The 10370-nt window shown below is 37.0% G+C and overlaps 1 long non-coding RNA gene across 1 annotated transcript in view; it reads left to right on the plus strand.

Annotated features, from left to right (window-relative positions):
- LOC141920145 (uncharacterized) overlaps positions 1-7543 on the plus strand; it is a 34268-nt gene extending 26725 nt beyond the window's left edge. Inside the window, exons 2-3 of the long non-coding RNA XR_012622226.1 lie at positions 6920-7026; positions 7353-7543. This is a non-coding gene — a long non-coding RNA (uncharacterized LOC141920145). The remainder of the gene's footprint in view (positions 1-6919; positions 7027-7352) is intronic.
- The last annotated feature ends 2827 nt before the right edge of the window (positions 7544-10370 follow it).

The raw sequence follows: 10370 nt of genomic DNA on the forward strand, positions 1-10370 counted from the left end.
AAAGTGCAGTAGCAGATTAAGATTTGACTGACAATGAAATCAGCTTTACTCACTGTTCCAGCAGGCAAGTGATAACTTAAATTGTCAAAAACTGAAACAAAAACTGGAGGTGTGAGTTACTGATCTATGAAAAAATATATTTAAGAAGTCATAAATCCTTTGTTAGAAGGCAAAAGGTCATAAGAGGTGGATCAATTTACAGACTTTGGTGAGAAATACAAGGGTTATTTAGAAAGAAATATCACAAACGTAAAAGGAGCTTTACTCACCCATTAGTGATTTGATCATAAAAAAACCTGGAAAGACCCAAAAAAAGCATTTTTAAGTCAACAATAATCTCCATTTCAATATACAGATAAAAAGGTGAGAAATTCATCAGTAGCAGAGACAAATGCCTAAATATATTTTTAAAAATACCTTATAAAAATATTAATATTAAATGGAAAGAAAATATAACAACCCCTGAACTGCTTCTTGGAGTTATCATAGTAATATAGGACTCAGAATTACTTCAAGATATTATCTTAGTCTATTCAGTGACAAAAGCTTAAGTTTATCTAACCTTTCCCTGTTTGGTGTTTTGTTTTTTTTTTTTCCCCAAGTTATGAACTTGTTCTGGTATTTCAACATTTATTGAAATTTATGAAAAATGATTGATTATGAACCTGAGTATAGTGTCGTTCCTTTATTTGAAAGAAGTTCTCCTCAAAATCTTGTCTTTTCTGGACTGAACTGCCACTATTTTTAAAGTCTTTATTAACAATCATGTATTTTTAAGCCTACCCTCAATGACAGATTTGCTCAGTAGTGAAAGCATATGCTAATCTCTATAGCCTCTGAAATTATTGAAAATCTATTACGTAACAACTTTTTTTTTTTTTTTTTAGTTAGTAATACTGTGACATACATTGGAAATTATTGTTTAATTTAATGGGTTTTTACAAGCTAGAAAATCTTTAAGGCTGCCATGTTCAACTACTTTATTAAATCTTGGAAGAATAAGGGTTAAATTTAAAATACAGTAGAGGTGAAAACTCTGAAAAGTAATTATATAACATCTGAATTCCAATTCTGCAAATTTCCTGACTTGTAAAATATTTTAATCTTCTAGAAATTTGGAAAACAGGATTGTAAGTCTTTTATGCAGGAGGATCCTAACAAAACTAACTTGTTCTGTGACTTCCTTTCTCCACCCCAAAATACACTAAGTGAAGTCAATGATATGGCAGTGCATAGGTGAAAGTATTAATTCCACATTCAGTGCTTACTTTTTATACAACATGCAGGATAACAGTAACAAAAAGTAAGGAGGACATGCATGGAGAGAGAATGAGGTTTACCAAACCACAGAATACACAAGCTGCTTAAGTTCTAGGCATTTTCATTGATTGAATATTGATGCCATAGCAAATGTCAAGCCTTACAGCACAAGTTTGTGTCACTAGGCATTTTTACTCCCTCCCGAAATATTTGAAAAATTGTGGATATACTGTAAAATCTATTGATTAGTTTTCCTTTGGTCTTGCTTCATGTCTGCTCCCTCTTTCCTAAAATGTTTTTGAAGTGTGTGATTCCCACTTGCTTTTTTATGAGTGCAGATTCAGCTGTATGTTGCAAATATGTTTTTCAGGCGGTGCTATGAATTCTTTGTTATATCGCTGACTTGTGAATTTATACTTTGGAATTTTGTCAGTTATGACAACCACTCTGTGCAGTCCTTCCAGCACCTCATGTGCTTTCTTCTGGAAAAGTTAAAATAAATCCCCTTCTTCTGCAGATGAGATGCAAAGGGCATTTACGAGAATCAGCAACTGCCAGATGACATGCTGCAGGTTGGCAGGCTGCTTCTCTAATCCAGCTTCTTTTGCCAGTGCATCACTTGATCACCTTGTACAGTGAATATAGCAACTTGAATGTCATATCACCCAGCCTTTAGTGCTGGCTGTAGCGTTCCTACAATAGTATGTTATTAACACTTCTGGACATATAAAAATTCAGTTTCTTTCCTGTATTTTTCTTTGCTATAGCTATCACTAAGATGATTGATTTGGACTCATTCAGCTTTCTGCTCTTCTCCTGATTTGTACTTTGAATTGGAAACATTTCTTCTTTGGTCGTTTTGGTCAGGAGGTGGTGCAATGTAAGCTGGCTGCTGTTTATTCCGCAGTGATCCCTAAGGTGCTCCATGCCTTCATCACATCTGCAAATTTGCTTGGTATAACACCCTGATGATTGTGTACTTTCCCTAGAGTAATTACAATTTCAGTCAACTTCCGTACCTTTTTGATACTCAGTGTTTTCCCTGCAGTGATGGTGTTTGCATTATGCATTTCTCCCCCGCATCCTGTGGCTGCTGTGCATGCACAGCCGGCCTCGCCTGACCCTTGGCCTGACGTGTCAGAGTTCTTGCCAAGCTCCATGTGTATCGCCTCGAAGGAAAGCTGTTGAATTGTGCACCTGTGCCTATTTTGAATATCTGAAGCTGTTTTGCTGCTCTGGCGACTATTATAGCATAAGCGGCATCTTTTTTCTTTTTCTTTCTGTTTTTTAATAGAAATAATTCTGGAAATTGATCACTTTTTGCCTTCTTCAAGAAATGAGTCATACTCACACTACTGTACTTTATCAAGTATACTGTTGACAGCTATTTGGATGATGTAGTTTGAGTTTCAGATTTTACCTGCACTAAGCTTAGCTTGATGTAAGCGTAGCCCCTCTCCTGCTCCTACACCCACTGGTATAATTCTGCGCAATCTCAGCCATGCCTAGCTTTCTGGCAGTGCCTCTGCCATGTCCTCTTGACTCTATAGGTCTCCAGAAGGATGTCGATCTTCATAGTTACCTGTGTATTGGGACTGAATTATATTTCTTGCCAAATAGTGTCTCTTTATATTCAGTTGTTTCTGAAATGTTTGCTTACGTACCTTCTTATTTTCAGGTAGGAACTTGTTTTCTTTCAATTCTATAGAGATCCATTGATTAATAACATTGATTAATCAATGATAATTAAGCAGATCATAACATGCCTTTAAATGTTAATCATTCACATATATGAATATTTAGTCTTTTATTAATATCTAGCATAGATTAATTATGCATGGTCTTTACTGTTAACTCCTATAACTTGTAGAGTTTTTCTCTAATATTCATAATTTTAAATCATTTGCCTGTATCTTTTTAATTCATTCTGTGTCAATTTCTTTTTAAGCTGCAGCATCTATACTTTTGAAGTGAAACTGCTTTTTTTTTTTTTTTTTTTTTTTTTTTTTTTTTCCCTTCCCTGTGCTACTTAACAGCTTGTGTCTGGGTTGGCTACCCACAGCTCAAACCTAGCTGTTGAGTTTTCTGAGGCACTCCCATTTTCCCCTTTTCAACTTCTAGGGAAGGCAGACTGAGAAGTAAATATTTGACTTTTGAAACAATACAGTGTTAACATTTAGGCTGTGAACTTCTTTCACAACAAATATACCTTCCTTCTATTTGCTGCCTTAAAGAGTACTTTTGCCATTGAGAATTTGTCAATTTTTATTTGCTGTTTCTTTACTGATTCATATTCATTCTTAAAATTAATAACAGTCAATATAGTGCTATTTCTTTTTCTCTTCACTCCTACTGCTTTCTTTTCAGACCTCTTACCTGCAGTAGTGTATTTTGTTCTTTTCTTTTGAATCCTTTGACCTTTATATAATAATATTGAGCCTCAGTGATTCAAAATCACTTCTTGTATTTAAAATGATAGACTGGATACTGTCATACACCTTCTTGGAACTGTTGAAGCTCTTGGCACACAGCTAGGTCTAGTGAGGATAGACTTACATTTCTGCTTTAGGGAAAACATTTATTCTTCCAACACTTTGTCAAACTCTCTAGCTATCATGCTATAGATAGAACAATTTAATTTCTTCCTGTGGCTTTTTTGTTTCTTGCTACTCCTTGAAGCTTATTCCTCTGTTGATGGAACTTTTGCAGCACCTTGTTTCTCATCCTGTAACTTTCTCTTTTGCCCTTTCTGCTGATATCAGACCCGATTCCAAGATCCTGACTTTGATCCTTTCATTACTGAGACTCTAGGAGAAGTCAGTGCACCGGATTTGCAACGAATCTCTGTAATTTTTTTTATCTGCTAGACTTGTGTGATTTATGTACAATGCGGTTCTATTCCTACTCCTGCTGTCATCATCTGCCTTAATAGCATGCTTATGACGATGGATGCTATTATTAGTCTCATATGCTCGCATAGTATAGAACCATTATAATCTTTGTCGAAAAAAGGGAACTGAATGAGTCAAACATACGGGTTTCAGAGGAAGAGGTCTATGAGTCACAGTACTTTATTCTTCTGTCTTTAACTTCTTAGCCCCACCCCAACACAGTGTAAACTATCTTATGAAATTTCTGTGCTGCTTTTCCTATTGATTTCTGTGATATGAAACTATTCTTTGAATAGTTCAAACAGCTGTATCCAAGATTCTTTTTGTTAAAAATCAAACTCTAAATCTTAAACCATGCTAGTTGCTGTTATCTAAAGATATAAGATATCTTTTAGTAAATATCAGTTCTACTGTGGCTGACTTCTCATGTGGCTTCTCATTTTGACTGCTGAATTCCTTTAGAGTGAATTTCCTCAGATGGGTGACACTTTAATTCTGAAACTATAGCAATATAATATATATTTTATCTGAATATATATTCTATATAGAATTCTATATAGAATATATATTGGGGGAAAACAGGAAATTGCTCTTCCTCAGATTTAAAAATAGGAATATGGCATTTTATTACTAATAGAGTAATTCTTGTCATATAAGTAGTTTTTCTCTTACGCCTGTTTAATTCTGCATTAGTAAGATCCTATATCAAAATTATGTAAGTGACAATGTATGTTCAAGAATATATTACCAGGACTTTCTTTACCATTTTTTGAGTTTTCTCAGATCTGGTGCTAATGAAAATTTGTATCAGTTATCAGTGCTAAGCCAGATACCTAAAAAAATGAAACAAAACCAAAAAAACCCCAAACATTTTGGAAGGCATTTTAAAAAAGGCAACGTGTCTAGCAGATTATACAGAGAATCAGAGATTTGCTTTGAGACATTTCCAAGATTCAGCATATTTAAATTGGAAAAAACACACTATTAATTTTAGTTAGTTTGAAGGTGCAATTATTTGGTGCAAGTTCTTTACAACACAGTGATAGGTGTGAGACTGGTTCCCAAATGAGGAAACACACCTCATCTGTGAAGCACACTAGCATAACTGTGTGGGATGGTAGCCAGTAAACTGGGATACTGGGCCAGGACAAGCTGCTGAGAGTGCACACATGGTCATGGCAGCAACCCAGAAAGAATGGAGGATCTAGGTGTGGGGTGTGGGAGTGGTGATGACCACAGCAGTAAGAGCAACCTTAGGGGGAAAAAAAAGTGGAGAATTACTGTTGGAAGAGAATAGCTCTGCTTCTTTGGGATATATGCTAGAGTTAGAGAAAAGAAGTATGGTGTAATCTGTTACAAAGTTCACATTTCCTGCATTCCAGTAACAAGAGTAGCCATCTTCCAGCAGACCTGGGGATTTTTTTTTTTTATTATTTTTTTATCATTCCCTTGATTAGATTGGTTATTTATGTAATACAAAGGCAATTATGCTCCATTCACTTATAAATGATTTACAGATGACCTAAAATGACTATTTATATTGCCTACTATTTTTATTATTTGACACATTTTTAATTATAAGCAAATTTTTCCAAGCCTTAAGTCCAGCATCCTCTCTGTTTCTGTGGTTTTTGTAATCTTGTGTTCAGCAGCATTGTCAACTTTTGGCACTCCCTTAATTTTTTATGTACACTTGTTAAATTTTGTCTTAATGTGGAATGTAAGCTGTGTACATTGTGAAAAGGATTTCTAAGAGTAGGTTAATATTTAAAACATGAACTTCCACTACAAGTTTTGCCTTGTAACAATGTGGACAGGTGTGTTTCAGGTGAGAACACTAATTTTCTTAGAGGTAGAATTGTAGGATCATAGGGTAATTCAGCTTGGAAGAGGTCTCAGGAGGTCTCACGTTCAATCCCCTGCTAAGAGGGGAGTCAGCTACAAGGTCAGACCAGGTTGCTCAGGGCATTATCCAGTCATGTTTCAAACCTCCAAGGATGGAGACTGCACAACGTCTTTGAGCAGGCTGCTCCACTGCCTGACTGGCCTCATGGGGTAGAAGTTTTTCCTTATATCCAGTCTGAACCTCTTTTATTTCAACTGTAGTCTTTTGTGCTTCCACCATGCACTGTGGAAGGGCCTGGCTCCATCTTCTTGGTAACCACTCCTAGGTACTAGTAGGCTGCTGCTGTAGTCTGAGTCTGTCTCCAGACAAAGTGAGGTAGCAAACCAATTCCAGGGTCCATCTAGCAGCAGAAGATGGTACAAGAAACAGGAGTCAGAGAGGGTTATTCAGGATACAAACTATCTACAATGTAGAGGTTCAGCCAGAACACAGGACCAGGGACAAAGGCGGGGACAAAGATACATATGGTGCAGCTCAGGCAAGGACTAAAGGTCTAGAACTGAACTGAAATGCAGCTCCTGGAGCAGTGGGCAAAGGAATGTGGTGGATAGAGACCCCAGATGAAGCTGGTCAAGGCCATTAAGGTTTATTAGTGCAATCAAGGCCCACAAATGTTCCATCATTTTCCTTAATCACCACTTTACTATGAATGTAGCAGTAGAAGATCTTGTTGCCCTTAATATCACTCGGCGATTCTCAACTCTGACTGAGCTTTGGATTTCTTAACACCATTGTTTGAGGTCTGTCCTTGTTTCTACCTCATATATAGTGCCTTTTTTTGTTGGAGCTCTGCCTTGAGTTTTATGCTTAGCTAAGATGGGTCTTCTGATACCTCTGCTTTTTTTCTTAATTACTGGGATAGACTATACCTGTACTTGGAGGACGTTGTCTTTAAAGACCTGCAAGTTTTATGAGCTCCTCTGCCCTTCAGAGCTGTCTTCCATAGGATCCCACCTACTAGTTTTCTAAGTAAGTTGGTAACAGCTACAATTAACTGCATGGCTTCCTTGTTCTGCACTTTGCTTTGTATGTGCTTTCTTATTTGTTTGTTATCATTTTTTTGCCTTTTTTTTTGGAGTAAAAATGCATGACTTTTTTACCATGAAACAAGAAGTGACTGACTTGCTGGGTGAGAAGCACCATTAGTTAAATCAAGTACTTTCACCGGCAAAGCACAGTTGTCTAGGGTGCCTGCATTTTACTAGCTTATTTTCAAACCTTATGAATTTGTTAATATGAAGTTACATTCTGTTATATATTTGTCCTATTTCTCTCCCAATGCTTCCATTCTGCAGTGGAAACAAGAGCCTGCTTTTCTCAAGAAGCAACATACACTTATCCATCCCACTTGTCTATGTATACTTTCTGGCATCAGAAATCTGAAGCTTAGAACTTACTTTTGTAATAATAAAACAATGTAACAGAACCAGAGAGTAAACATCATTTTCAGTCCAATGTCATTGCCTTTTCCTGAAATCAACTTTGCCAATGTAACTAATGACTTGGCAAAATAAGGGGATTCCATGAGCCTGCACTTCATTATTATGTATTGAACAGATGTAAAAAGTTCATGGTGACTTAGTTTGCTATGGTTTATTTCTAAGTAGGTAGTTTTTTTAAAACTGTGTAGCTGAACCCGAGAAACAACAGATTGTTCCTGGCCCTGATGAATACCCACAGGAATGAAGAAGGCAAAAAGGGATCTGTTGCCACCTGTGTGCATGACACCACTTCAGGCTGTTCTTTATTCTTGTTCCCCTTTGATGTTATGCTTGGTCTGACATATAGGGAAGAGCTTGCTAAAATATCAGGGTGTGATAGTATAAGCACACCATCTAAAGAGCACTGGGAACTCCTACAGAAATCAGGAAGGCTCGGTGTGTTTTCCCACAAGCAAATATCATTCCATACCCCCTCCAGTGTAGGCCAGTGTCACAATCTGGCCCTTCTACTTTTAATTCTGAAGAAGTTACTTTCTGTCCCTCCTGAGATTTATGCCTTGCATACATGTATTCTGTGCACTGCTGGACTCAGATTTAGACTCTGTGGGTGATCTTCTGCCACCACAGGCCATTGTACATTTTGTAAAACACAGTGGAACTGATAAAAGGGAAAAAGGGCATCCAGGTGAATTGCCAGAAGCAGCCCTCAGGTTTCTTGAGCCTCCTGAAAATAAGATAGGGATAAGAATGTACTTTCATCCCTTGATGCTGGTGTATTGTAATGTGACTACCTAAAACTCCTGAGGTTCTATATTTTCAACATTAGTATCTTTTGTTTAAAGCTAGCTTTTAATTAGGTGGATACTGTATGAATTCTATTAAATAAGAAACACCGTCCTTGCCAAAATCCACAATTACATTCCTCCTTACCTAAATAGTGAACTGTTTGAACAAAAATGGCTTTCATGTAGTATAAGAGACTCTGTAGTAAGTGAACAACAAAATGCTTAGATAAACTTGTAAATGTATACAAATATTTATTCCAACTATGTTCCTAAATAGATTTTTCAAAGTGAGAAAACTCGATAGAATTCTACCCTAAATAGAATCCAGAATGGAGAAAAGTTTGTCTCAAACTTAGGTCTGTAATTAAATTGGCAAAGCTAGAAAACTACAATTCAAAAACCAGACATTACAAAAAATAGAGCAGGGAGAAATTGCTCTGTCACCTGGAGCATATTTCAAATGTTGATTCCTCAGGAGGATTTAAATGTGATACTTTTAATATACTGTCAGATTTAAAATTTTGTTAAAATTTTGCTTATCTCATTGAAAGATTGTTTATCTGTTGTCCATTTACTCTTAAGTAATACTTCAATTCCATTTTTGCAAGTTGTTATGTAGATGGAAAATACTTGCTCAAGTAAGCAATGCTTTTTGATTTAAATGGAAATAGCTTGCTTGGGTAAATGACTGCATGGTTAGACCAATTGTTCCTCCATTTTCTTAGTCTTTTATTCTGCCTGCAAATCATCAAGCGTGCATCTGCTCACTCTTAGATGACTATAGAGAGAAAAAGGTTTCATTCTTCAAACCTGCTGACACAGACTTTTATCTGATAGGCCATTCCCTGGTTCAGTAGAATATCCAAATTTATGAAAATTCAGTATTGTTGAGTGCTGAGGGTTGAGTTCTCTACTGAAAGGAAAATTGTAACTCTCTAATAAAGGCTTAATCGGTGTGTGAATGGTTTCTTAATCTGTGCACCTTGAATTTAAAATATTTTCTGGTTTCTCCTCCATCCCTTTTCTCAGTCTTTGTGGATTGTCTTAGGTGACCAGACCTTGCTAGGGCTGCATAAGCAGTGATTACTGCAGAAAAGGCTTCAAAGATAACCCTTAAACCCTCAAGAATATGTTGTTGATGTGAGCAGCAATAAAGATGGCCTGGTTAAAGGGGGAAAATTACTGGGGGGAAAAAAAAAAACTGTCTGCTGAAAAATACTGCCAGAGGAAGGTCTGCCAGCCTGGAAGTTAGAGCCTAGGAACTAGCCCTGTGAACCAGAAACATCCTTGAAAAATGCAGCTGCCATCTTTGACATACAACTGGGGGACCTAGGAGCCAGAGACACACTGAGATACCACCAACAGGTGCAGAACCAAGGAAGTGAAACAGCAACTTATCACCTGAGAAAGTGAAAAACAGTCAGGAAAAATAAAATTGCTCTGAAAGAACAGAAACATTACCACCTGTTGGCTGCTACAGGTGAAAAATTGAAATTAACAGCATCTACTGGCTGCTCGAAGCAGTATGTCTTACACTCTCTTATGTTATAAAAAGGTCTTAATTTTTATCCCAAATGGAGCCTCTCTCTCTGAGAACATCCCATGATGCACATGCTTTTTCTTTTTCCTAGACAGGCTGAATTCTCTGCAGGGGCTTTCTGCAAGAGTTTGGACTCTCCCTGAGGAAGCCTGGCTGACTCCAGACTCTGCAGATCACCTCTGAAGGGAGACTCTGTCTGTGATCTTACTGGTCCTCCTTTGGGCCCTCTTCTGGGGTCAGTTCAGTTTATCATCCCACCTCTGGGATATTTGGGTTCCCCTCTGGGATCAGTTTGTCCTCCTGTTTGGGTTGGTTTCATCCCTTCTGAAATCTAATTCACTTGATACCAATTTATCTTGTATAGGTAATATTTATCTTGTATATTTTACAGATATTTCTATATATCCACGTATAAATAATCTATTATATATGCTGTTGTGAAGATAAATTGCTTCGCTAATAATAAGTTTATAGCAAACTGATGGTATAACCTACTTGGCTGTTGCTGTTACTGATTGTCGCTATACAGTTGATTACTGCTATTAT

The sequence above is a fragment of the Strix aluco genome, chromosome 2 (genome assembly GCF_031877795.1).
Source record: "Strix aluco isolate bStrAlu1 chromosome 2, bStrAlu1.hap1, whole genome shotgun sequence".
Lineage (NCBI taxonomy): Eukaryota > Metazoa > Chordata > Aves > Strigiformes > Strigidae > Strix > Strix aluco.